Source organism: Gadus chalcogrammus, chromosome 16 (assembly GCF_026213295.1).
Source record: "Gadus chalcogrammus isolate NIFS_2021 chromosome 16, NIFS_Gcha_1.0, whole genome shotgun sequence".
Classification (NCBI taxonomy): Eukaryota; Metazoa; Chordata; class Actinopteri; order Gadiformes; family Gadidae; genus Gadus; species Gadus chalcogrammus.
The window spans coordinates 20,023,561-20,048,152 of record NC_079427.1 but is presented as its reverse complement, the minus strand read 5'-3'; the positions used below and the strand labels follow the sequence as shown (position 1 = coordinate 20,048,152).

The 24,592-nt window shown below is 43.4% G+C and overlaps 1 long non-coding RNA gene and 1 other non-coding gene across 3 annotated transcripts; both read right to left on the bottom strand.

Annotated features, from left to right (window-relative positions):
- Positions 1-1,611: 1,611 nt before the first annotated feature.
- LOC130406283 (uncharacterized) lies at positions 1,612-22,897 on the bottom strand. 2 transcript variants are annotated; one of them, XR_008904434.1, is made up of 4 exons: positions 22,654-22,897; positions 22,222-22,285; positions 14,663-14,726; positions 1,612-1,693 (listed from the first exon to the last, which is right to left on the bottom strand). It is a non-coding gene; the product is annotated as an uncharacterized LOC130406283 (long non-coding RNA). The 2 variants fall into 2 exon arrangements; XR_008904435.1 differs by lacking the exons at positions 1,612-1,693; positions 14,663-14,726 and adding exons at positions 21,014-21,094; positions 21,331-21,447.
- Positions 5,879-5,984, bottom strand: LOC130406766 (U6 spliceosomal RNA). Its single transcript, XR_008904517.1, has one exon. It is a non-coding gene; the product is annotated as a U6 spliceosomal RNA (small nuclear RNA).
- Positions 22,898-24,592: the final 1,695 nt, after the last annotated feature.

The following is a 24,592-nucleotide window of genomic DNA, read 5'->3' as shown; positions in this document are numbered from 1 at the left end:
TCCTACCGGGCGAGGCTGTCCTTGTTGGCCATGAGCGGGCTGTCCGAGGCACTCGTCTCCCGCTCCCGCTGGTGACTGGCGACCACATGGCAGGCGTAGCCCACGTCGTTCTCCAGGAGCCATCTGAAGGTCTGACCCCGGTACCTGCCCAGCTGGATGCTGTGGCAGCCCAGCCCCAGCATGGGGTTCCCGGGGTCACCGCCCCCGGAGACGACGCGGGCTCGGGCCTCCTTCTCCACCTCCTCCGGCTTCTTGGCCTCTGATGCGGCGGCGGATCAGAGGCCTGCAGGACCAACTGATGCGACGGCGTCAGTTTAAAATTTGCAAAAGACATCTACAATGACAACAAATGACACAACACAGCATTAAACGAGCATTGCATTAAACAAGCATTACAGTTTACTCCCTTAAAGTGACTTTTATGTTCATGGATGCTTACAGGAAAGATAACAGAAGGTTTGGAAGGTTGGAAGGCTAATCGCCACGCCATACGTTTCAATGGGAAGCGCGACTCTCCGTACTTTCAACAATAAGTTTTACATATTTATAATTCGAAATTCGTCCCAACCTTTATACCACACACACTCTATGGTCTATAGCATATAACCGAGTCGTCCTCTCAAATTTTAATGCATTTTTCGCGATTTACCAGCTCTCGTTTTCAAGGCTAATCGCCGCGCCATACGTTTCAATGGGAATAGCGACTCTCCGTAATTTCAACATTAAGTTTAACATATTTATAATTCGAAATTCGTCCCAGGCTTTATACCACATAGACACTATGATCTATAGCATATAACCGAGTCGTCCCCTCACATTTTAATGCATTTTTCGCGATTTACCAGCTCTCGTTTTCAAGGCTAACCGTCGCGCCATACGTTTCAATGGGAATCGCGACGGGCTGGCTGTAATTTCCACATTAAGTTTAACATGTTTGTACTGTAATTTCAACATTAAGTTGAACATATTTATCCGTCGAAATTTGTTCCAGCATTTAATAGCAGCTAGGTTCAGCATGACTTACCTTATATTCGAATGCAGACTGAGATAATGGCTGATTCACACGTTGAAGGTTCTTCCACGAAGATTCTCGAGTTGATGCTGGTTGCTGATTGGGCGGGCGATACTCGAGTTGAAGATTTGCGGCTGCCGATTGGCTGAGAAACAGAGCATCGCTGGACTGATAGCGACGACGACGGAAGCCCAAAGCGTCGGATCGAATCCCTGTCAAACCAACGCTTCTATTACTTGCTTTCATTGAATTAAACAAACCATTTATTGTTATTGTGATTTTTATATTAAAATAATGCCATTTGTTATTGTCGTCAACTAATTACTTTCAATGATATATTTTTATAATCCATTTGCTGTCAGTGTTATGACTTTATTGAAATAAACAAACCATTTATTATTATTCTTGTGAGTATTATATTAAAATAACGCCATTTATTGTCAACTTATTGCTTTATGTTGTGGCAACCCCCTTCGTCGGCGGCGGGGATTCTGGAATTAATGAAAGAAGCAGGGTTGCGGTGCAACGGGTTTTATTGTAAAACCAGTCACGAAAAGGAAAATCATATAAACTAAGGTTCTTCCGTAATCGGGAATAAGGGCACGGGACCTCCTGGTCCAGACCGTCCAGCCATTCCTCGGGGTCGGCGGGGAAACAGCTCCCGACGCCTCCGGCTTACTCCTGGTGGGGAAAACGTTTCGTTAAAGCACGTCGGTTCCACAGCACGTCTCTTCCTCGTCAGCCCTCTCCCCTGTCTGCCACGTGCCCAGCCCTTAAAGCTCCTCTGTCCTGGTTCCCCAGGTGCCCCCAATGTTCTTGATTCCCTGGGCCCGGTTGATGTTCCCTCTAGCGCAGCTGGGTGGAGGGGGAGGTATCTCCCTTCCACCACCCGACCACGGGGCCGGTGCTGCAGCGGCTGGCCCCTGGTCAATGGCGTGGGGTTGCCACAATGTATACATTTATAATCCATTTGCTGTCAGTGTTATGACTTTATTGAAATAAACAAACCATTTATTATTATACTTGTGGACTCTGCTAGCTAAAGAAGAAAAATAAACAAGGGACAAGCATGTACCCGTCGAAAGAATATTTATTGCACACACACACACACACACACACACACACACACACACACACACACACACACACACACACACACACACACACACACACACACACACACACACACACACACACACACACACACACACACACACACACACACACACACACACACAAATATGGCAGTGTGTATGCAGTGCACTAACTAACAAAACAAAGAACTATATATACACTAATCCTGCAAAATGACAACTACATACAGCAAACAACTATATACACTAACACTGCAAAATAACTATATACACAACAGAAAAACAACTATATACAAAAGAGAACTATGTACAACACCATCCCCGGCAAGAGTGTGCATCAGTCCGGGGCTCCACCCTGATCCCGCTCCTTCTTCTCCCTCAGCCAGTCCCCCATACTCTTACCCGCTGCGAAGGAACAGAACAATTCTCTGCCGTGGCGGGAGTGTCCGGTCTCCACGCCGTGTCATACTCTTCCACGCCGGGCCGGGAAGAGTAGGTCCTGCCCGCTGTGCCTCCGCCCGCCGCTTGGCGTTCAGCCTTCTCCGGTATACCGTTTTGAGGGGTACAGGCAGCTCAGGGCCGGCGTGCTGTGCTGCGGCCAGCGGCCGAGGGAGGACGTGTGGAGCCGGCAATGTCCGAGGGAGCGTCAGGACGGGGACGGGGAGCACCCACACACTCTGCCGGGGCAGTGAGAGGTCCACAAGGAGAGGCTGTGTTGCTCTTAAAGGTCCAGTTGCAGCTGCGGCAGCAGCCGTCGGCGGGAAGGCCGGGTAAGCAGCCGAGAGGGCGGACTGTTGAGGCGCCAGTAGCTGTCTGCGCGCCGGCAGAGCAGGCACCGGTGCTGCCACAGCCGGTGCCGCTGCCGGGGCTACCGCCGCCCCCCTCGCTACCGCTGTCGTCGCCCGGCCTTGAGGCACCGCCGACGTCGCTGTCGCTGCTGCCGCCGGACGATCCACCGCCAAATTACAATGAGATTTGTAGGTCGAGAAAACCTCACTGTACGTCCACACCAGGAGCGACCAAAGCGTCAAAGACGCTTTGGTCGCTCACAAAGTTTCGCTGCGAATTTTTCTGTTCGCTTTGGTCGCTCAAGTCGCTCATGACGTACAATTCAATTATGCAGACGCATTTAAAGGAACCGTATGCGTTTAGTAGGCCCTACAGACAGCCATATTAAATAGTGAACTCTCCCATACACCTTGGCCATATTGCCGAGACGGTTTTGCTTGTTCAATAAAGTGCTTCGACAACAAGTAGGACAGTGATTCCCCCCAATATAAAAAAAATCCTAAAATGTAGGCTAATTACAACCGAGAACAAAAAACCCTGCGTGCTGTAGTAGTTGAAATATGTTTCACTGATCTGGATCTGCAAATCATGATCTGCACTCATTCGTCGCATTCAAAACAAATAGACATTGGCGCACATGGCTAATTTGCATACGTGCACAGGACTGGTTGGCTCCGCAAGGCAAATAATGGAACATATCTATCTATCTAGCCCTTTCTGTCTATCTATCTATCAACGCGTGTCTATTTTTAATGTGATGTATTGTGTGTATGTCCAGTCAGACTTGTTCTGTGTGGTCTTGTAGGCTACTGTCCTGTGTGGGACGAACCACCTAAATGGATTCCCGACGATTTGTGTCGTTTGGTATTAATAAAGAGTTGACTATCTATCTATCTAGACTATTTAATTAAAAATGATTCACCTCAGGCTCCGTGAATAGTGGGGAATAGAGGGATAAAAGACAAGAGATATATCCCTTGTCATTTATCCCTCGTCTTGTCGATTAGTTTGTTTATGTGACGATTTCAAATACTTTTTTGGTTTTGTTTAAAGCATGCTACACGCGATTGGTTGGTTAGATTGGTGGCATGTAGAGCAAATTATAATGATTCCCGCTTAAATACGAACGTTCTAGATGTAGCCTATAAATACTCCCGCTTATCATCACTTGATATCCAAACCACTATGGCGTTTCGATCTCTGAACTGAAAAAGGGTGGGTTCGTACAACACCGTTAACCGGTGCCCAGGTACAGCCGCGATTAATACTTCAGCCGACATTTTGTTCAGTGAGTGAATAAAGGTAGGTAGGAACCAAAGTGCCTGCCGATGTTCCCTGGGATCCACGCAAACAAAGAGCGTCTACATTCCGATTGGCTGTCAGTGTTTGGTCGCTGAAGCGAATAATAGTCATTTGCATAAAGTTAAAAAGTTTTCAACTTCTTTTTGACGCTCTGGTCGCTCAACTTTGGCCGCTGGTAGCGTTGGTCGCTTTGGTCGCTCTGGTCGCTCTTGCCCATAGAAAGTGAATGACTTCCGGCGATTTGGTCGCTCAATTCGCTTCTGGTGTGGACGGACAGTCACTCTGAAGGAGCAGAGAGGATGGTGTCTGACAAAATATTTCTGTACAATCAAGGACTACCTGTGTATCTGCAAAAGCTGCAAACTCAGGTGGCAGGTGAGCTCTCACTACCTCTGGAGGAAACCAAAGGCGCTTGCTTCCCAGCAGGCAGTACAGGAAGTGGGTCCATGTAGTGATGATACGACCTGCTGTTGTGCGGTGGAAGTTGAACCTCTCTGCAAGGTCCCTCAGAGGAAAACCCACTGACAGGTACATCAGGAACAGCAGAAACTCGTCAATGGGTCTTAGTTTCTATTGAGACATACCAACAAAAACATAAAACATAACACTAAAAACATATCAACAAAAACATACCAACAATAAACCTACCGTTGTCCTGATGCTGGCAGAGGCTGTCTTGGCGCTGGTTGTGCGAATCATTTTGTGGGTCACAGCAGGTTCAATTAGTCTCCAAAATGCCATGAAACTTCTGTAGGAGGCAAACCTGGTGTAAAAGCGCACGTCCTCATCTGATGCAGAGAGACGCTCTATTCCAAAACGCTGACGAAGATTGAGATCCTCCACCTGCTGTTGAAGCTCCCTGATCTGACGACGTAGACTAGAGCTTCGTTTTCGTCTGACAAATTACTTGCCCTCGCTCCTGTTTGGGGGACGACACAGTAATCATGATCTGGAGCCATTCCAGTCTCCATCTCCGAGTCCGAGTCTGGCTCTGGTGGGGGACTCTCGGCCCGCGGACGCCGGTCCCACACACTCGGTCTGGGCGCAGGTAGCTGGTATCCGTTCCAAGAAAATAAAACTGGTATGGCTCCCTTCTTCACCCTCCTTCATCCACTGACAGTCACATCAATATCAGTCTGCTTAAAATGTCGACTACAGACCCGGTGGTGCTTGGTCGGCATGAAGTCATCCCTCCGGATTTTCTGCTTCCACTCAGCCCGTACCGCAGCGTCAACGGGGAATGAATGGAAGCTAACTATTTTGTTGTACTTCGATGAACAGGTACACAACGGCACACAGCAATGACGTACAGTGTTTCCCACCTGTTGAAAGCTAAGTCGCTTCCCTTGGATTTTAAAAAGGCTCATTGTGAAACTGAAAAACTAACTAATTCGCTCTCTGGCTGTTTTCGTGGTCGCTGTCAAATCTGGATGTTTAAGACCGGAAATGCTCAGCATCCTATACAGATCATTTCCGCCAACGGTCGCCATATTGTGCACAGAGCGAATTCTCCTGGTGAACGGTGGTCCAGGAGAGCGGAGGAGCGCTGTAGCTGCACACTCCGCCACTAGGGGGCAAGGTTTCCCCGCTTTAGCGACACACTCCGCCACTAGGGGTCAGTGTTTCACCCAAAACCAAAACTAAATATTAAATAATAAGAGTTGTGATATGAAATAAAACTTAAAAGATAGAACGCTTCACGAATTTGCGTGTCATCCTTGCGCAGGGGCCATGCTAATCTTCTCTGTATCGTTCCAATTTTAGTATATGTGATACCGAAGTAACACAAATACAACACAATCCTGAGTTATATATGTAGCTCCACTCACAGCCCCAACAGGCTCTATTGGTGTGGAGCTACAAAAGACTCAGACAGACTAGCACGGCAGCCCCGGGTCGTAGCGGACCGGCGCACCGCTCCAATATGTGGTGTGAGGAGGATATTATGGGTTCGGTTGTTGAGATTATTATACTGGAACGCCACAGCGCGAGGAACTCTGGGTAGAGCATGGGGGACAAACAGCCGTGGGATTGGTGGAGGCAGACAAAGGACTAATGGCCCGTCACGTGACCCCCCCCCTCTGCATTCCTCCCTCTGTTAATGTGTGTGGGGCCGTCGGGGGATCAACCCCCCCCTCGTGCTTCCTGGTGCGGCGGCTGCCTGTTCCTCTCAAGAGGCAGCGCAGCCCAGGGCTCCAACCCGGTGTTGGTGGAAGAGGTGGCACTGGTCTAGGGCTAAGAAGGAGCGATTCAAACTCCATAGACCACAACCTGTTTAGGGATTTAGTCAGACCACTGTATCGCCAAACAAGAACACATACAGCTATAGATTGACTAATACTATGAGCTAATTCTACTCATGACAAAAATCTAATGTATAAAAACATAAAATACATAATTGTATCAATTGTAATTTGATTACTGAGCAGTATTGGCCAGAAGAGAGGTCCCATGCTGACCCCTAACGCTAGCTTTTTGATTGTTCAATGTTTTTACATTTTTAGAGTGATGTTCAAAAAGCCACCGCTAGGTGTCAGCATGCGACCTCTTATGGCTCTCTGAGCTGGTGAGCAGCAGGTTGGATATTCGCCGGATATACGGTTTTGCAATCGGATTGATCAACACAATTGCATTTCATTACGGGTGTAGTTTGTTGAGTACAGTGTAGGACACCGTATTGACCAAAAATTACACAGACATTTAGTTGTTTCTGTCGACACCTTTGCGGGAACAGCACTTTAATCCAGTGGCGGTGGGTCAATAGAGGGCGCTGTCACACCAAATTTGTACCGGGTGCAGGGGCGGATCTACTGGGGTGGCATGGGGTGGCAACTGCCACCCTAAAAAAAGCCTTGCCACCCCAGCTGCCACCCCAGTTGGCAGCGCAAAATTCATTTTTTTTTTTTTTGTTGCTTTTACAAGACATTTACAAAATGTCGAATTTCAAAAGTCCGACTGCAAGTGAATGCAACCAGGAAATATTGCCCCATCCCGCCTGCCCCCCCCCCCCCCCCTCCCCAAGACTCCCGCCGGCACTGATTTTGAATACAAGGAAGGCGCGAGAGTCCTCCAAACGAACGAAGCAAGCGGCGCGGCAGAGAGACTACATTCTTGAGGTAGTACTGATCAACCGTCTATCTATAAAGAAATTATAATAATTAGAAAAGAGCAGGGCTGTGTATTACAGAAACATCATAGATAAAGATTGGAATTGGAAAATAGTTCCTTAGTAAATCATTGCTCCAAGTTTATTTTTAATAATGTGATTGTCACATTAACTATCTATAGTTTCTGTAGGCTTTCCGACTATTTTTGTTCTGTTGATATCAAATTGATGGTGGCGATTCTAGTTGAGTTTAACGTGTCATGCAATGTGGGGCGGCGGAGCTCAACGACCGCGTCCCTCCGTATGTTTCTCGCATAACCCTGCAGGCTGCAATAAGAATTGCAATCCGCGCTAAAGATGCGCTAACAAACACAAACCCTTCTACACTAAGCTGGTTTTCCTGACCGTTAACTTCATGTGCCTCCTTTTGTATCAACAGTCATTCGATTTGATTATATTAAACTTTATTGTCATTGAACCAAGTAACAGGTACTTGGACAACAAAATGCAAGTAATCTTCTGTAAATTATTTACAAATGGCCATCTCTAATCTACTTGGTTGCACACCTGTCTGAACTTTTATAAACCAATATAAGTCATCAATAATTAATAATAAAACAAGCTTCACATCAAGAGCAAAAAAAATAATAAGGTAAACCCAAAAGGTCTTAAATACTTAGAAATTAAAGATATAAAAAATGAAAGAGAGGGAAATCTTTGATAGCACTTCCCCTGAATCCCCATTTGGCTCTTCCAAGCATGCAGGTTATACACTCTACTTTGGGAGTTATTCTATGTCACCGCACTTTGAGGGTGGCATTGTATGTAAATTATTGGAATCTGTGAATAAAGTGATATTTGCACTCAAGTTGGACTGATGATTGACATCTGATAGGAATATCTCATGGACCAATGCCAACTTATTGTTAACTAAAGTACATATTGCAGCTCTCTTTGCATATATTTTTAGCCCCATGCCCCTGCTGGTATAATAGTGCAGGTGTTTGTTGTAAGGCAGGTTGATTTTGTAATTATTCAGTAATAATTTATAAAATTTTCTCTGAAACCTTTTATGTTTAAATGTAAGGCTTTACTCATCCCACAATAAATTAAATATAATGTTATTGAGTCAAAATATCTAAATGTGGGGGCTTTCCAAGTAAGTATTGATTGATATGGCTTTAATTAAATCGGCATACTGTGTATACTTCTGCCAGAGGGTGCCACCCCTCAAAATCTCCTGTCCCCCTCTTGCCACCCCATGAATATTTTTCTAGATCCGCCCCTGACCGGGTGCCAAATTTGTACCGCCTACGTAATCCATACGTCAACCATTCCAAACCTGCCTGGCAACAGACGATCGCGTCGAACGTTGCCTGGCAACGGACGATCGCGTGAATGGCGTGGAAGCATTTGCGAACTCGTTCATTGAGCGCGACAAGACAGATAACACTACACAAATAGCATTTATTAGCGTTCCTAACTTTATATTTGTATTGTATTTATCTATTTCCCTACACAGTAATAGCTAAATGTTATGGGGATAAGGTAAATAACAATAATAAAAAACATTTACCAGTTAGTAAATGCCTGCTCACCTATCTACCCATCTATCTATCTATCTATTACCTATAATCTATTCTCTAAATTAAATTAAGGAAATTAAATTAACACAAGCTAGCTAGACTATGATACACTTTAAACACTCAGTTTACTAGCTAAATTCGATTATACAATTAAACACAACACAAATATAAAGTAAAAACAAGTGTTATCTAGCGATCCGTTATCTGTCTTATATTATTTCGTTTTTGGCAACATGAGCGCGATTGTTTTTTGAAACCTGCCTGGCAACGGACAACCAGTTGTCTGCAACGGACAACAGATTACGTAGGCGGTACAAATTTGGTGTGACACCGCCCCTCCGTGAAATATTCACTTGAATATATCTGCCAACTATTAATGAACTATTATCAACACGAAACAAATCAACTCAACAAAAATACATAGCATTTATCCTCGTTTAATTGTGTGACATACTTGTCACTGCCAGCAACCATTTAAATGCGTCTGAAGGTCAATGATTTGAGGTAGGCTAGTTATTGGTCATTCGAAATAAAGCCCTCCTCCAAGTCAGGGGCGCCGGCCACGTTGGAGTCAATGTAAGCTTGCTAACTTTTTGCTGTCTATCAAGCAGAGACAGCTTTTCATTGGCGCAAGAAAATTCGCCCTCGGGTCGCAACAGTGTGCGCCCCAGGCCAATGGTATCGCTTTTCTTTTTTGTTATTACCACATGATGGGACAATTCAGAGAATCAATCAAATAGACTACCTCCCTCAGCAGCATTCGCGCAACCCAACTACATGTAGAGAAGAGATAGATCGCTAACTAGCAGAGAGTTGTAAGCACTTTCCACCCATTTCAGTAGTGGCATTGGACTCCCTAAGCAATGTTATACTTAAAAGGAGCAAGTAAGTTACATTATAATTTAATCTTTCGGCCTGTAGCACATGAACAAAATTAAGCAACTGTCCCATATTTCTAATTGCATTTGAAGTAGACAAGAGACTCACAAAAAATGGACGCTATAGGACAGTGATCATGATTTGTCTCAATATCTGAATAACAACAATGGGTCAAATGGCAATGGCTGGTGGAATGGCCATAAAGTAGGTCTGTATATGTCCATATGGGGTCAGAACAGTCTCATTAATAATGAATGCACAGAGAAGGATTCACAAATGTATTTTTTGACTTGTATATAAATTACTCTCTTCTCACAAATACCTTTCAATGCACACACAAATGGATATCGGTATGTATAAATGTAAAATAAATCCAAAAAAAAAAATAAGTTTCACAAACACATTTCTGATCCACACACAAATGTGCCTTGTTTTAAATAAATGTAAAATAAGTTCATAAATATATTAATTAAAAAATATTTGCAATTTTCATCAAAAATGTATTTGGATGTTGTTACATTTAGGCCTAACTGCTCAATTAGAATTCGGGGCTTATTTTCCCGATAATGACCGGCGTTCTACACATTATCCCTTACATATATATGTAGCAGAGTAGGCCTAGTAACAAATGTGTACAAAGTTGCATATGTATTAAAAAGAAAAGTCGGGTTGAAATCGGGCTCGGGCTCATAATTACGGTTCATTTGTCGGGTCGGGCCGCGCTCGGACAGAACGTGCACGGGCTCGGGCCGGGTCGGGCTTGATTTTCTGGGCCCGATCTAAGCTGTACTACACTGCCGCTGTCACACTAAATTTGTACCGGCTGCCAAATTTGTACCGGGCGCGTCATCAACACGTAATCCATTCCAAACCTGCCCGGCAACAAATTCAAATGTATTTGAATCAGATGACTAGATAAGTATGACAGTTTATTTTTTTTTTTTAATTATTAGCCCGTGTCTATCTCCTTGTTGTGTGTCCTTGTGTATATTGTGTTTTTATGTTTTTAGTTTTTTATGTGTACCTGACTGCAAGACAAGTTTCCCTTTTTGGGACAATAAAGTTAAACTGAACTGAACTGAACAGATGATCGCGTCGTCCGTTGGCAACGGACGATCGCGTTGAATGACGTGAAAGGTTCACGAACATTCGCGAACCTTCTATCTAGCGATCCGTTATCTGTATTGTGCTATTTCGTCCTTGACCTGCTTTAAACACTCAGTTTACTTGCTAAATTTGATTAAACAATGAAATACAATACAAATATAAAGTAAAAACAAGTGTTATCTAGCGATCCGTTTTCTGTATTATGTTATTTCGTCTTTGGCAACATGAGCGCGAATGTTTTTTGAAACCCGTTTTAAACACTCAGTTTACTAGCTAAATTTGATTAAAAAATGAAATGCAATACAAATATAAAGTAAAAACAAGTGTTATCTAGCGATCCGTTAACTGTACTATGTTATTTCGTCTTTGGCAACATGAGCGCGAATGTTTTTTGAAACCTGCCTGGCAACGGACGACGCGATCATCTGTTGCAGGCAGGTTTGGAATGGTTTACGTATGGATGACGCGCCCGGTACAAATTTGGCAGCCGGTACAAATTTAGTGTGACACCGCCCATAGGTTTGGCATAGTTATAATGGCGCTCGACGGCGTATTCATGCGTTTTGATGTAAACGACAACTTTTTTGAAAACGATGCTGTGTGCACAATGGTTTTTTTTAAAACGGAGGGGGGGAAATATTCGTTTCTATAAATACCCTGCTACGTATAAACGAGGCCTTAAACAGCAACTCCAATTCGAGGAGATAATAATGAGATACTATCTCGTAATAATGATAGTTTCGTAATTATTAGATAATATTCTTGTACTTACAAGATAATTATCTCGTCATTATGAGATATTTTTACTCCTGTGAATGCTATGAGATTCCGTAAAAAGGTATTAAATTCAACTTAAGAATTTCTGTATAAACCCTGACCAAGCTTTTACTCAAGTGAGTTCCAATATTACACACAGATACAATAGTCTCATTCAAATATTAACAAAGGCACCGCTATGACAGTATCCAATAGAAGGTCTTACCTTAGCTATGACCTTCTTTCTCCTCGAATTGGATTGGTTTTTGGTGAATATTCCAAACTTAATTGTATCCTTATTCGCTATAATGCTAAATATCAGCAAATAATGACCTGCAGTAAAGGCAGGGGTTGACACTAAGGTTTCAAAAGCACTTGCCCATCGGGCAAGTACAGGTCAGGTTCAACTTGCCCGAATGTAATGTTCACTTGCCCAAATTATAATCAGAATCGTGAACGGGCCTCTTTTTGCCAGGCTACCGGCCTGGTTTTGGGGGGGCTCAGAAAAATCATGTTAGCTTCCACACATGTTGTGTTTAAAAAATAACAAACTTCTCTTTGTTTACTTATTTATCGAGCGGTCACATCGTGCCATGAAGTGATTTCAGTCCACCGTTCCAACCTATTAAAGCTATCGCCAAGTTATATGTAGACCTGCATGATTTTATGCAAATGTACATAACTAAATGTCAGAGGTAGTAGCAAAGACAGGGTTTCCCCCAGCACTATCTTGTTAAGGCGGCCGCCTTAACAAGACTAGGGCCCCGCCTTGACTACCAATGTATTGAAAAAAAAAAAAAAAAAAGTTCAATTACAGCAGGGCGCTGGAACTGTTCTTTGCACAGCCACGCAGAATTGCATGCACTGATGCCTCTTGTCAGCTGTGCCGCAAATAAGATCCAAAAAAGGAACTGTAAATAGTTGAATTTGCATACAAAAGTTAAGTGTATTGTCCATTATTTGTATTTAATTTGCACTTTTCTTTAATTTTATAGTGTCTGCATGTTTGCACAACATTTGTACCTACTGTTGTTTATTTATATGGAAATAAACAGTCGTTTATTTCATTCATGCGTACTGGCATCTTTGAGCAAAATACCCCCAAAATTTTGGGCCAACAACACCACCGCCAACAACACCAATTTTGGGCCAACAACACCACCGACTGCTTACCACCTTGACTGAGACATTTACTGGGGGAAACACTGAAAGATATGTCTTTTTAACTTTCAAGTTTCTTGTAGCTCTAACTGAATAATCACAAACGCGTTTCTAGTAGGGTTGTCAGTCACGATACTGGATTTTCTAACTTCAACACTATTCCTGGAAAAAGATCGATATTCTATACAATTTTTGATATCAGGGGAAAAGTTTTTTTCAGGAAAGAACATACCCAAAGTAAATAGATTATATCTCCACAACTGCAAGGGCGATAATGTCATCTTTGGGCCAAAAGAAAGATTGTTATATATTCAATGGGGATAATACTTGGTTAAAGTGAATAAAGCCATGGAATACAGCATAAGTGGAAGATAACATTTCCACCTGAAATAATTATCAGTATCAGTTGGTCGTTATCAGTTGGGAGCGCTGTCTTACTATGAGACACAAATAAAGGTAGATATCTTACAATTTAGACACTTGACACCTCTATTTAAAGTTCAGGGCAATCGAATGCACCAAGCCAAACACTCGCAAATAAATATAGGCCTATGGCCACTAGATTGCGCTGAAGAATATGTTTTCTGATTGAAGGCAATTTACCTATTTCCTAAGAAACCTTCTCTTATTCATTGATTGAAAACACAATGTTAAGTTGCAAAATTTGGCCCAGATACTGGATAATCTGTTTATGGTGGTTTTATTCGATCAGAATCAACTTTGTGGACAAAAATCACAAAGGTAATACTTTATTTTTGGTTATTACAAGAAAAGGGGACGTTTCTTCTTAAGTGGTTATTTGCGAGTTTTAGTCACAGAATGATATGGTTTGGACTGTTGGAATAAGTGGAGGCTCAGCTTTCATGTAATATACAGTAGTTTGTGAGGGTCCAATTTCGTGAAAAAGATCGCTATTGCTGTGTGCATGTGCACAGTTATGAAACCCAAATCCGTGTTCTTGACTTCCTTGATAATTTGCCTCAATCCAAAGTACTTCCAAACTGCACTCCTCCATCACTACTCCATTTAACTTCTACCTAAACCGTTCGCGGAGGTGCTGCACTTGAGATGCTAGCTGTGTTGGCTAACCTGTAGCACTGCCAGAGACCGCACTGCGAGTGAGTGACAGAAGGCGGGGCTATATTCGCACTGAAGCGATGCGTGTCTGTTAACTCACTTTCCGAGAGAAGAGAAGACAGCGCGCTGATCAATTGCAAATACTTCTATTTTGTGTGGTTTTGAGGAACAAAAGGTTGTTCTGCAGTTTCTAAAAACATTTGAATAAATAGCTTTTATATTAACATCCACCCAAAATCCAAATGCCCGTTCGGGCAACCAGAATAAATCTCAACTTGCCCAAAACATATTTTTACTTGCCCCGGGCAAGCGGGCAACCGTTAGTGTCAACCCCTGAGTAAAGGTACTGTCCTCAACATACGTACACAGACACCCGTGATGAAGTTCAATTATGTTGATCAATCCGATTGCGGGGTAAATGAAAATCAAACATCAAACCCGCATCTGGCTCTGAGCCATGGACTGATCCCGTATTACCTGAACCTCGTGAAGACAAGATGCATACTTTTATTTTACGATCCATTCTAAACGTGGTCATTTGTCTTATATGATCGTCAACATATTAATCTATGCCATTTTTGTGACTGCTACTGAAATAAGCTGATTTAAAGAATCTTTCTAAAGTTTGGATGTTGAGATTTTAGTTGTATCATCGGACTGACAATTATATAGAAGAGTACCATAATGCTAACTGTTTCTTTTATAACACTCAAGACATTTAAGGCGCCACTTAAAAGAGATATATATTTATATCCATACACGGTGAATAAAAGGAACACGTTAGCCTACTCACCGAATACTGATGAAAATCTTCCCCTCTGTCGTCTTTTCTCGTTCTGGGTTCCTGCGTTGGTCGCCTGCAACAATGTTCAACATATTAATCTATGCCATTTTTGTGACTGCTATTGAAATAAGCTGATTTAAAGAATCTTTCTAAAGTTTGGATGTTGAGATTTTAGTTGTATCATCGGACTGACAATTATATAGAAGAGTACCATAATGCTAACTGTTTCTTTTATAACACTCAAGACATTTAAGGCGCCACTTAAAGGTCCCATGACATGAAAATCTCACTTTGTGAGGTTTTCTAACATAAATATGAGTTCCCCTAGCCTGCCTATGGTCCCCCAGTGGCTAAAACTTGCGTTTGGTGTAAAACGAGCACTAGCTGTTCTGCTCGCCTTTGAAAAAACGGAGGCTCAAGCGCGCTGATTTGGAATGTCTGTATTCATGACGTCATCAGGAATCTCAGCTCCTCCCCTTACTCTGCCTGGCCCGCCCAGAGATGTTGGCCCGCCAATGAGACTCGACCGTGCGAGCGCCACATGTGTGTGTGTGAATACACACACTGTAACGCAAGTGTTTCTTGTCGGTTCTTTGACGTGTCTTGTATTTCCACAACGAGACTGTCGTGGGGGTTAACTGAGCCATGGTTGAGAAGGAATTGGGGGAAAGGGACTTTGGTTTGACTCGCTGAAGTACATGAACTGCGACATGCCTCCGGTTGCCGCAAGGCACCATCGCCCGGCAGCGGGCAGCCGGCAGCAGGCAGCGCGCGGTTCAGTCGACTTCAGGTTGATGTGAAAGTGGAAGAACCAGAGACGTCGCATAACCCTACAAAGTCGTTTGTGATTCATAATATCGTCTGGAGGCGCACACAATATGTTATATGATATAGATATCTATGTATTATATTATTTAGATATAGAGCTCCAGGACTGTAACGCAAGTGTTGTACACTTCCTTGTTATTTGGATAACCGTTCTGCTGTTGGTGTGAAGGCGCATAACACGTCGGACTCTCGTCTCTGGTATTTCTACAACGAGACTCGTATTGGGGGTTATCTCAGCCAAGGTTGAGAATGAATTGGGGGGAAGGAACTTTGGCTTTGACTCCCTCAAGAACATGAACCACGACAAGGAGGAGAAAGGGATCTTTGCCGGGCAGCGCTTATGCACCTCCGCCTCCGACGGTGGTCCCTCAGCGGGGCTCAAGCGGGAGACATTCGCCGCCAACAATCCCTTTCTCCTCCATGTCGTGGTTCATGTTCTTGAGGGAGTCAGAGCCAAAGTTCCTTCCCCCCAATTCATTCTCAATCTTGGCTGAGATAACCCCCAATACGAGTCTCGTTGTAGAAATACCAGAGACGAGAGTCCGACGTGTTATGCGCCATCACACCAACAGCAGAACGGTTATCCAAATAACAAGGAAGTGTACAACACTTGCGTTACAGTCCTGGAGCTCTATATCTAAATAATATCATATAATACATAGATATCTATATCATATAACATATTGTGTGCGCCTCCAGACGATATTATGAATCACAAACGACTTTGTCGGGTTCTGCGACGTCTCTGGTTCTTCCACTTTCACATCAACCTGAAGTCGACTGAACCGCGCGCTGCCTGCTGCCCGCTGCCGGGCGATGGTGCGTCGCGGCATGTTCATGTACTTCAGTGAGTCAAACCAAAGTTCCTTTCCCCCAATTCCTTCTCAACCATGGCTCAGATAACCCCCACGACAGTCTCGTTGTGGAAATACAAGACACGTCAAAGAACTGACAAGAAACACTTGCGTTAGTGTGTGTATTCACATTGATGTGGACGTTGAAGAACCAGGAACGTCGGAGAACCCAACGCGGTCGTTTGAGATTCATAATATCGGCTCACACAGCTTTTGGCCGTGATAATATATATTATATGATATAGATATCTGTGTAGGCTATATGATAATATTTAGATATCCACAAGTTTCCAACGCCCCATGATGCTTAGCGCGAATTGTGGGCTCCACTTCCGGTTAGTAACCGGCGGTTACTACGAGATCGACGTAAACAATCACCAGCTGTCATTCATCAATTACAATGTGGGAACACAACCTCACCGAGTTAAAAACCGGCAACATAATTATTCCTTTGCCCTCTGCAGTTACTGCATGGGAAGACGAAGTTAAAAAATGGCCGAGGATAACGTACAGCAGCATTTTCTCTTACTTTATTGAGTCTGTGTCTTGCGATGGTAAGGCAATGATGAACCTAAAAAGCTCCGAAGCTTACCAGTATTTACACAGCGAGAAAGTCGGGCGAGTGTGGTTAAAGGAGGTCACAGAAGACCTAGTCTACTTGAAAGCTGATATAGAGCCAAGCCAGAGTCTTAATAACACCCATCTTAAGGCCTGGGTATTGGTATCAACGACAGGAGTGATACAGACAGCAGGCTGTTCGTGTATAGCAGGAGCAGGACGCTCCTGTAGTCATGCAGCAGCAATATTGTGGAAGGTATTGCAACACCACATATTATGTGCCATGACAAGAACTAAGATCTTTTGGTGAAATACATGATTTTGAGACACTAGCTCAAAGACTACTTAAGGTTGTATCAGGGATTCTAGGCCGAAACATAAATTATCACATTCATCTGATCTATCCTCACGATCCATTATCTAACCGCCCCATAAGCAGGCCATCAAAAAAACGCGTCTCTGCAGCCTATGCTCCGAGATCGTACACAAAAACATGGTACTAAAACAACCAATCAAAACCGAAATAAATAGTATTCCAACCAATCACTGACCAGGGGTGGGTGTTGTGTTTTTTTTGCGCTGCGTTCATGATAGTTTTGCTGGATGCATGAAACACGGAAGGGAGGGGCGAGCTGGCTCTGTTTGTTTGGGATCTTGCTTCAAATACCAACAGAACGTCACCGGACGTCACCCAAGAATCGCCGATACAACCTTTAAGCATAAAAGTCGGTTTCAGCATGTGATAATAAGAAATGTGAAACCATTCCTTCTTGTAGGTTGAGAATGCAGTCAGGCAAGGTGTGACAGGGACAGCATGTACTGATGTGCAAAGGAAGTGGAATACTGGTGCAAAGAGGAATGTTGGTCTGGTAAAGGCAAAGCATATTAATTTAAGGCGCCACAGACGCCAGGACACATATCCCCATCCATCAAGGCCAGAACAAAACAATTCCACACCCTCTCCCCGACTCTTCAGTAACCATGAGGATTTCAAAACACACATCAACTCCTCAATCATGGCTCCACTCTATCAGCTTCAAAATCATGGTATTATCCAGCTTGCTTACAGAGCAGATGTAGAACCTAGCACAGGGCCAAACCAAGATTCAGAATTACAAATTGAGAACCATACTGATCATAGCACACATCTGACATGTAGGAAGTGTTCAGTGTTTTACCAATCATACATTGCTTTGTCCCCCAATCAAATATCCACATTGGAAATGGACACAAAGACCCAGAGTAGGTCACAGGTTTGGCATGACGCTAGGAGACTGCGTCTCACTGCAAGCACAGTGAAACGAGTCCCCAAACGACACACCACAGACCCCCAAAAGTTTCTCAATGAGCACGTGTACCCCACCTTCACCGGGAACACAGCCACGAAATATGGCTCTGACAATGAAGTCAGGGTCATTACACTCCTTGAGATCAGAGGGCATGATGTGCACAACATAGGACTTGTGGTGCATCCTGACCACCCCTGGTTGGCAGCCAGTCCAGATGGGATCCTTGATGGGACAAAACTTCTTGAGATCAAGTGCCCCTTCAAGAGTCTGATGTCTCTCGAAGAATTTCTCACCCGGCCAAACGGTGACATCAAAATCTTGGATGATGGAAAGTACCTCGTTTTGCCAAATGGAAGAGCTGGATACTACCTTCAGGTAAGCAGGGTTGTTTTTAATGGCAAGAAATACTAGCTGCATTAGCCGATTACAAGAGATAAACAATATAATGTGAACTAATATTCATTATTTGGTGCCAATTTAATGTATTTTCTATTATTTTAGACACAGGTGGCTATGATGTGCCTTGGTCTACAGAGATGCACATTGGTTATCTGGACACAAAAGGAACATTTAGAATTGGAAATTCATTTGACAAAGATTACACTGACAAACAAGTAGAGCAACTGGAACATTTTTATTTTCTACATATGCTTCCCAGGTTGGCTGATGATTTTGGAGAAAATAAACTACATCTCTGCCCCAAGTACCTCGAACAGTTTTGTAATTAAACGACATATCAGCTGGCAATAAGTCTCACCCTGTGAGATGCAAAAATAACAAAACAATGGTTCAAATACATTTGAAGTATAAATAAAACTTAATATATATATATATATATGTATAAATAAATTGTTATTGTGTTACTATTTACATTTGTAGTATAAATAAAACTTCATATAATATATGTACAAATAATTTTTTTGTGTTCTATTGTAAAAAGAAAAAAAGAATATGACATTAACCCCATTTCAACAATGTGATGAATGTGATTCAGAAGTGACCTTTTTCATCTTTGTATATATGTAATTATCTCTAGAATTATCCTGTCTATTTTTTCTAAATTTATAAAGTATCTACACTGTTCTCTGTATCCATCTTAATACTATGTATGAATCTGTGTATCTCTCTGCATCTATCTCTGTACAATATATATATATGCATCTATGTATGTATGTTTCTGTCTATAAATAAATGTGTATGCATAAAAAAAATAATAAAAAAAATAGGAATAAATAAATGTAATTCATAAATATACAAGATGTTGTTTAATAATATGTAAGATATTAATTGCTGGAGATAAGCTCTCCTCTCAGATTTATGAGAGCTGCACAAATCTGAAGTATTTTATCCATTTTAGGAACTAAGCTTATTGGCACGGTTTGTGACAGGATCTTGAACACTTTGAGACGCCTTATAGCCCGTTCCACATGAATGCGTACATTTGCTATCCGTCTCATCTGAGTCACTTGCTCATTGGTTAGCTGGCTGCGTTTGCGTGTAAACGCAGGTATGACCAGCCTTACCCTCCTCTCCTCAACAAGATCTCTAATTGTGAACCCACGGTCCCCCATCACCACATCACCAGGACGTAAAAAATCAAGAAACCCTGAGTTCTGTGTAATATACCTGTCACTACACTTCCCACCAAAAGCCTCTGAAATAAACATCAGCATCCCTGATGGAGCAATGGCAACAAGGTACTTAACAGTGTTACTTGCATAGTAATGGCTGTAAGACTCTGAGCGCGAGTCTAAGTTTTTGGCTTTTTGCAGAACACTCTCTGTGCAGTCAATGATGCAAGTTAAATCAGAGAAATGTGGCAGAAAAACCTTTGGCATAGTTGCTTTTATAGTGTCACGGGGCAGCCATGGAATGAGGTCCCTGGTGTGCTCAGCAAGGATATCAACCCAATGCGTAATTGTTTTACTGACCTGACCGGCTGATCTTTTAAAGCGCCTCGCTAAATCAGCTACAGCAAAGTTATGTCTGAGCTTCATGAGTGTTAACAAAACTTCATCTTGAGCTGGAATTGTTGATGACTGGCGCACAAAACCTTGTAGACAGGAGACAAGAGTGTTGAACACATGTAGAGGAATCCCTGTGTACAGCAGACAGTCTTTATCACCTTTCAGTGTAACCTCTGCAATGGACAGTGAGATCTCAGGGGCAGGTGTGATGATCATGTCACATATAAGGATGGATCCTTTAGAGTACCGTATTTTCCGGACTATACGTCGCTCCCGAGTATAAGTCGCATCAGTCAAAAAATGCTCCATGACGAGGAAAAAAACATATATACGTCGCATCGGTGTATAAGTCGCATTTATTTTTAAACATTTAAACAAGAACGTTTAGTCTGGAGAGACTGAATAAAATTGCAATAGCAATATAGGTGGGTCGGTCCCTCGTAGTTCTGAGAGTATACCGAATTCAGTGACACCGGGATTCCACCGGACGCGTATGCGCCGCGGTCCTAAACCTGAGCGCAGGATCGGGAGGTGGAAGTCCAGCGGAGGGCTCCAGTTTTCGCCGGCCAAGTCATGCGCTGTGATATGTGTGAAAGCTATGTTGCACAAAATTGCAGCTAAGGCTGGGGTAGCTTTGGTTGAACCGGAGGACATTGAGGACGATGACGACGAGAATATAATTTATTCGGTGGTGCAGTAGGCTTGCAGCGTTCAGTTGTAGGCCTAATGAATGACGGTGCCATCTTGCGGCCGAGGATTATGTACGCACAATTTTGGCATATAAGTCGCTTCGAAATATAAGTCGCAGGGCAAGCCAAACTACAAAAAAACCGCGACTTATAGTCCGGAAAATACGGTAGGTATGGTCCTCCTCAGCTGGATCCATCCACTGTGTTTGGGCATCCTTGAAGGTTTGAGGCTGCTCGAACACCATCACAGCTTGGTCTGCAGGTAATAATATGGAGACATAGATGGAGATAATTGGATGAGGGTCTAAACATGCATTGGTGTACAGAATAGATCTAGACAAGGTTTTAACAGGACACTGACCTATGATCATTTCTAAATTAAGGATGAAAGTGAGGATACACCATTGACTTAACCAACGTAAATAGAGTATACTGTATGCTACCGTAATGTTACATTAAAAAAAAAATGCGTCGATATCAAATTTAGCATACCTGTTGTTGATGCGACTTGACCGTCAACACTCATCCTGACGACTCTTCTGCGTTTCTTCTCAGGTGGCTTCTCATAACCCAGATAAAGCATTGGGTAAGGGTTTTCTTCCGTTGGCGCTTTGTCCACAAAATGAAACGAACAGACATAACAACATTTCGGAGGTTGTTTTAAGTTCAGGTTCTTCAGCCAATTTCTTTTAGCCTCTTCATCATTGGGCAGTCGATGGAAGCTGTACAATTTCGGGCACGAACACTCTGCTTTATTTTTCGGCTTGTGGTCAAAACACTCCGATTTCAAACAATTATTTAGTTTCGTCTGGTTGTTAGTACATCCTCGAACGGCACACGTTGTTCCCGAGCTTTTTAAAGCCATCAGTTTATTCAGTGACAGAGCGAGTGATGTGAATAGCCTGCCAGCTGATCAGGTAAAAACACAGCTGTGGCGCGACGCGTAGTGGGCGACCGGAAGTGTGGCCCACAAACGTTTCCCCAGCAACCGCCCCAGGAAACTTGTGGATAGAGCTCCAGGACTCCCGTGTGTTCTAGAATATTTACAGAACACGGCTAAAGGCTGTGTGCGCCTCGCCATTGCGATACATCCACTGTAAACAGAGCGCATGGTACCGGCTGCAAGCTGCTCAGGGCCACACCCCCACCCTCCTCCTTGACACGCCCACCGAAACAGCGCATTTGGGGGAAGCTCAATGTGCGACTGGCTCGGAGTGGCTGTAACTCTGCACCACGGCTGAATTTCGGGAACGTCTTTGAATACTGTGTTAGTTGCCCACTAATACCTATATTAAAGAATACATAAAATAGCATGTCATGGGACCTTTAAAAGAGATATATATCCATATACGGTGAATAAAAGGAACACGTTAGCCTACTCACCGAATACTGATGAAAATCTTCCCCTCTGTCGTCTTTTCTCGTGCTGGGTTCCTGCGTTGGTCGCCTGCAACAATGTTCAACATATTGTATCGTTCCAACTTATAAGTGTGTTTGCTACTGCAAGCACATCTAGGCTACTGTTCTTCTTAAGCATACTTCTTATGCATACTTTCAGCTACAGAAACCATTCAACTATCAAAACGTCCAGCTCTTTAACGGCATGATGGCTACCTCTCGGCGTTTTTCAACTCTTTCAACTTTTTAAACTATTACACTTTTTCGGCGTTTTTTTTTTTCGGCAAGAATGGGCGGACGGTCGTCGCCTTCTCTGACATCGTAACATGTTACATTTTCAACGTTAACCTTCGTTCAAACTATTTAACAAATAACACACTTGTATCTTCAATAATCTGAAAACCTAATTTCGGTTACCTTTATACTTTTTTCAGAATCACAGTTTACGTTCCGTATCGGCTTCGTTTCAGTTGGTCTCAGTTGGTCAGTGATTAGCTCAGCTGCTCAGGTCAGAACATGGCGGACGTGCAGGTGGCGCCTGATTGGGCGGTCTTTACCGCCAAATTGGACTACTTTTTACTACGTCAGTTCGTTAGGACGAAACGCATTCTAGTTTGAACTACTATCATATCACACATTCTCCAAGCACATCTTTTATCGTCGATATTAACCATGTGGATATTTTATTTTATAATCTTGTTTATGTTGTATGCTGTTTGCCAACCGTCCCGTAAAATACGGAATCGTCCCTTATTTGGCAATTAAATGTTGCGTCCCGTATTGAACCAATAGGCTCTGTGCACAACTCTAGAAGCGAACTTCCGGTGTCGCCATACTAGTTTCCGGTCTACTTCCCGTATCAGTTACCACGGCAACTATAAATAGTAAAAAGATGGAAAACCCAACCAAACAACGGAAATTTAATGTTAGAAGACTTCACAAGCTTCAACGGAATGAAGGCGGATCAAACCAACACTGCTGTGTACCGTTGTGCTCAGCTTCCAGCCGGTAACACGGGCTGGTGTGTGGGAGGCTGGGAGCGAAGAGAGAGACCGGCGAGTCCCGTGCCTTGCTCCGACCCCGAAGAGCCTGAGCTACCCGTTCCGATGGTCTTAGACCATGAGTACAGTGCTACTAGTACAGTGTGTGTTGACCGTGAGCACTACAGTGCTATACAAAAAGAGACATTTGTGGAGTTTGAGGCAATGTGAAGCTGGTGTGTTTGTGTCTGTGTGCGGCTCGTGTGCTTGCACTGTGTTGGGGCCGTGGTTGGCGCTCTCGGCTGGAGCTTTCTGCGTGTTGTGGTGGCTGACGAGGAAAGTGCGCTTGTGTGTACATTTGTGCTGTTTTTTTAATTATACATGTTTGTATTGATTATTTGATTAAACATATGACCTCAGCTAAATCCCCCCACGGACACTGTTATAAAAGAAACAGGCGTATAACGGTTTGTTTATAACGGTTGGTTTATCGCTAGCTTTAACATACACTCAAGCTGTGAGGCTTCTCTGATTTCTTCATGGACCTGTGGCACAATGCTCTGATAATCACCTCCGATGTTCCCTTATCTTTGCTAGACACTAAAAAAATGGACACACGTTGGTACAGTTAGTACTACAACGGACAGTTAAGTGTTTTAAATACAGAAAAAAAATGTTGTCGCTAAAAAATTTTCACTAAAAAGCCGGTAGTCTGTCACCTACCCTCAAAGTTACGCAAATAACTCGAAATATAGAGCTTAAATCCTTTTTCCCGCTTGCTTGTAGGGGCAAGGGAACTAGCACCAACAATGCGGTGAACAACGTTAACATTTATTGTCGGTAGGTCTTGGAGACATCTAGAAAAGCCAGACATGTTCACGCTATGGACTGGGTCAGTAAGTAGACCGGAAACTAGAATGCCGACACCGTCAGTTGACTTCCGGGTTCTAGTGCACAGAGCCTATACGGGACGCAATTTGTTCCGTATTTCCATAAATGTCCAATACACATGTCTGTCACACACACAAATACTAAATCTAACAATAATGATCAAAACAAAACACAGGGAATACTACGGTCAGCAAAATTGTCGCGGCGGGATCTACGCAAGACCCGCTCCGGTCATCTGTGTGTCTGCGCATGTGTGTGGTGGTCACGGTTGCCTAGCGACAGACACCACACACCGGCGCTGCTCACAAAACCCGCGCCTTTTAAAAATGTCCACTACACCCGATACTCCACCACGTCCTCAAAAGCGTAAACGCTTGCAGAAGTACGGACGTGAGTGGGAAGACGCACATCCTTGACTGGACAGCGTCAGTGGAGATGTTTACAAGGCAAGTTGTAAAATATGTCGGCGAGTGTTTTCAGTGGCG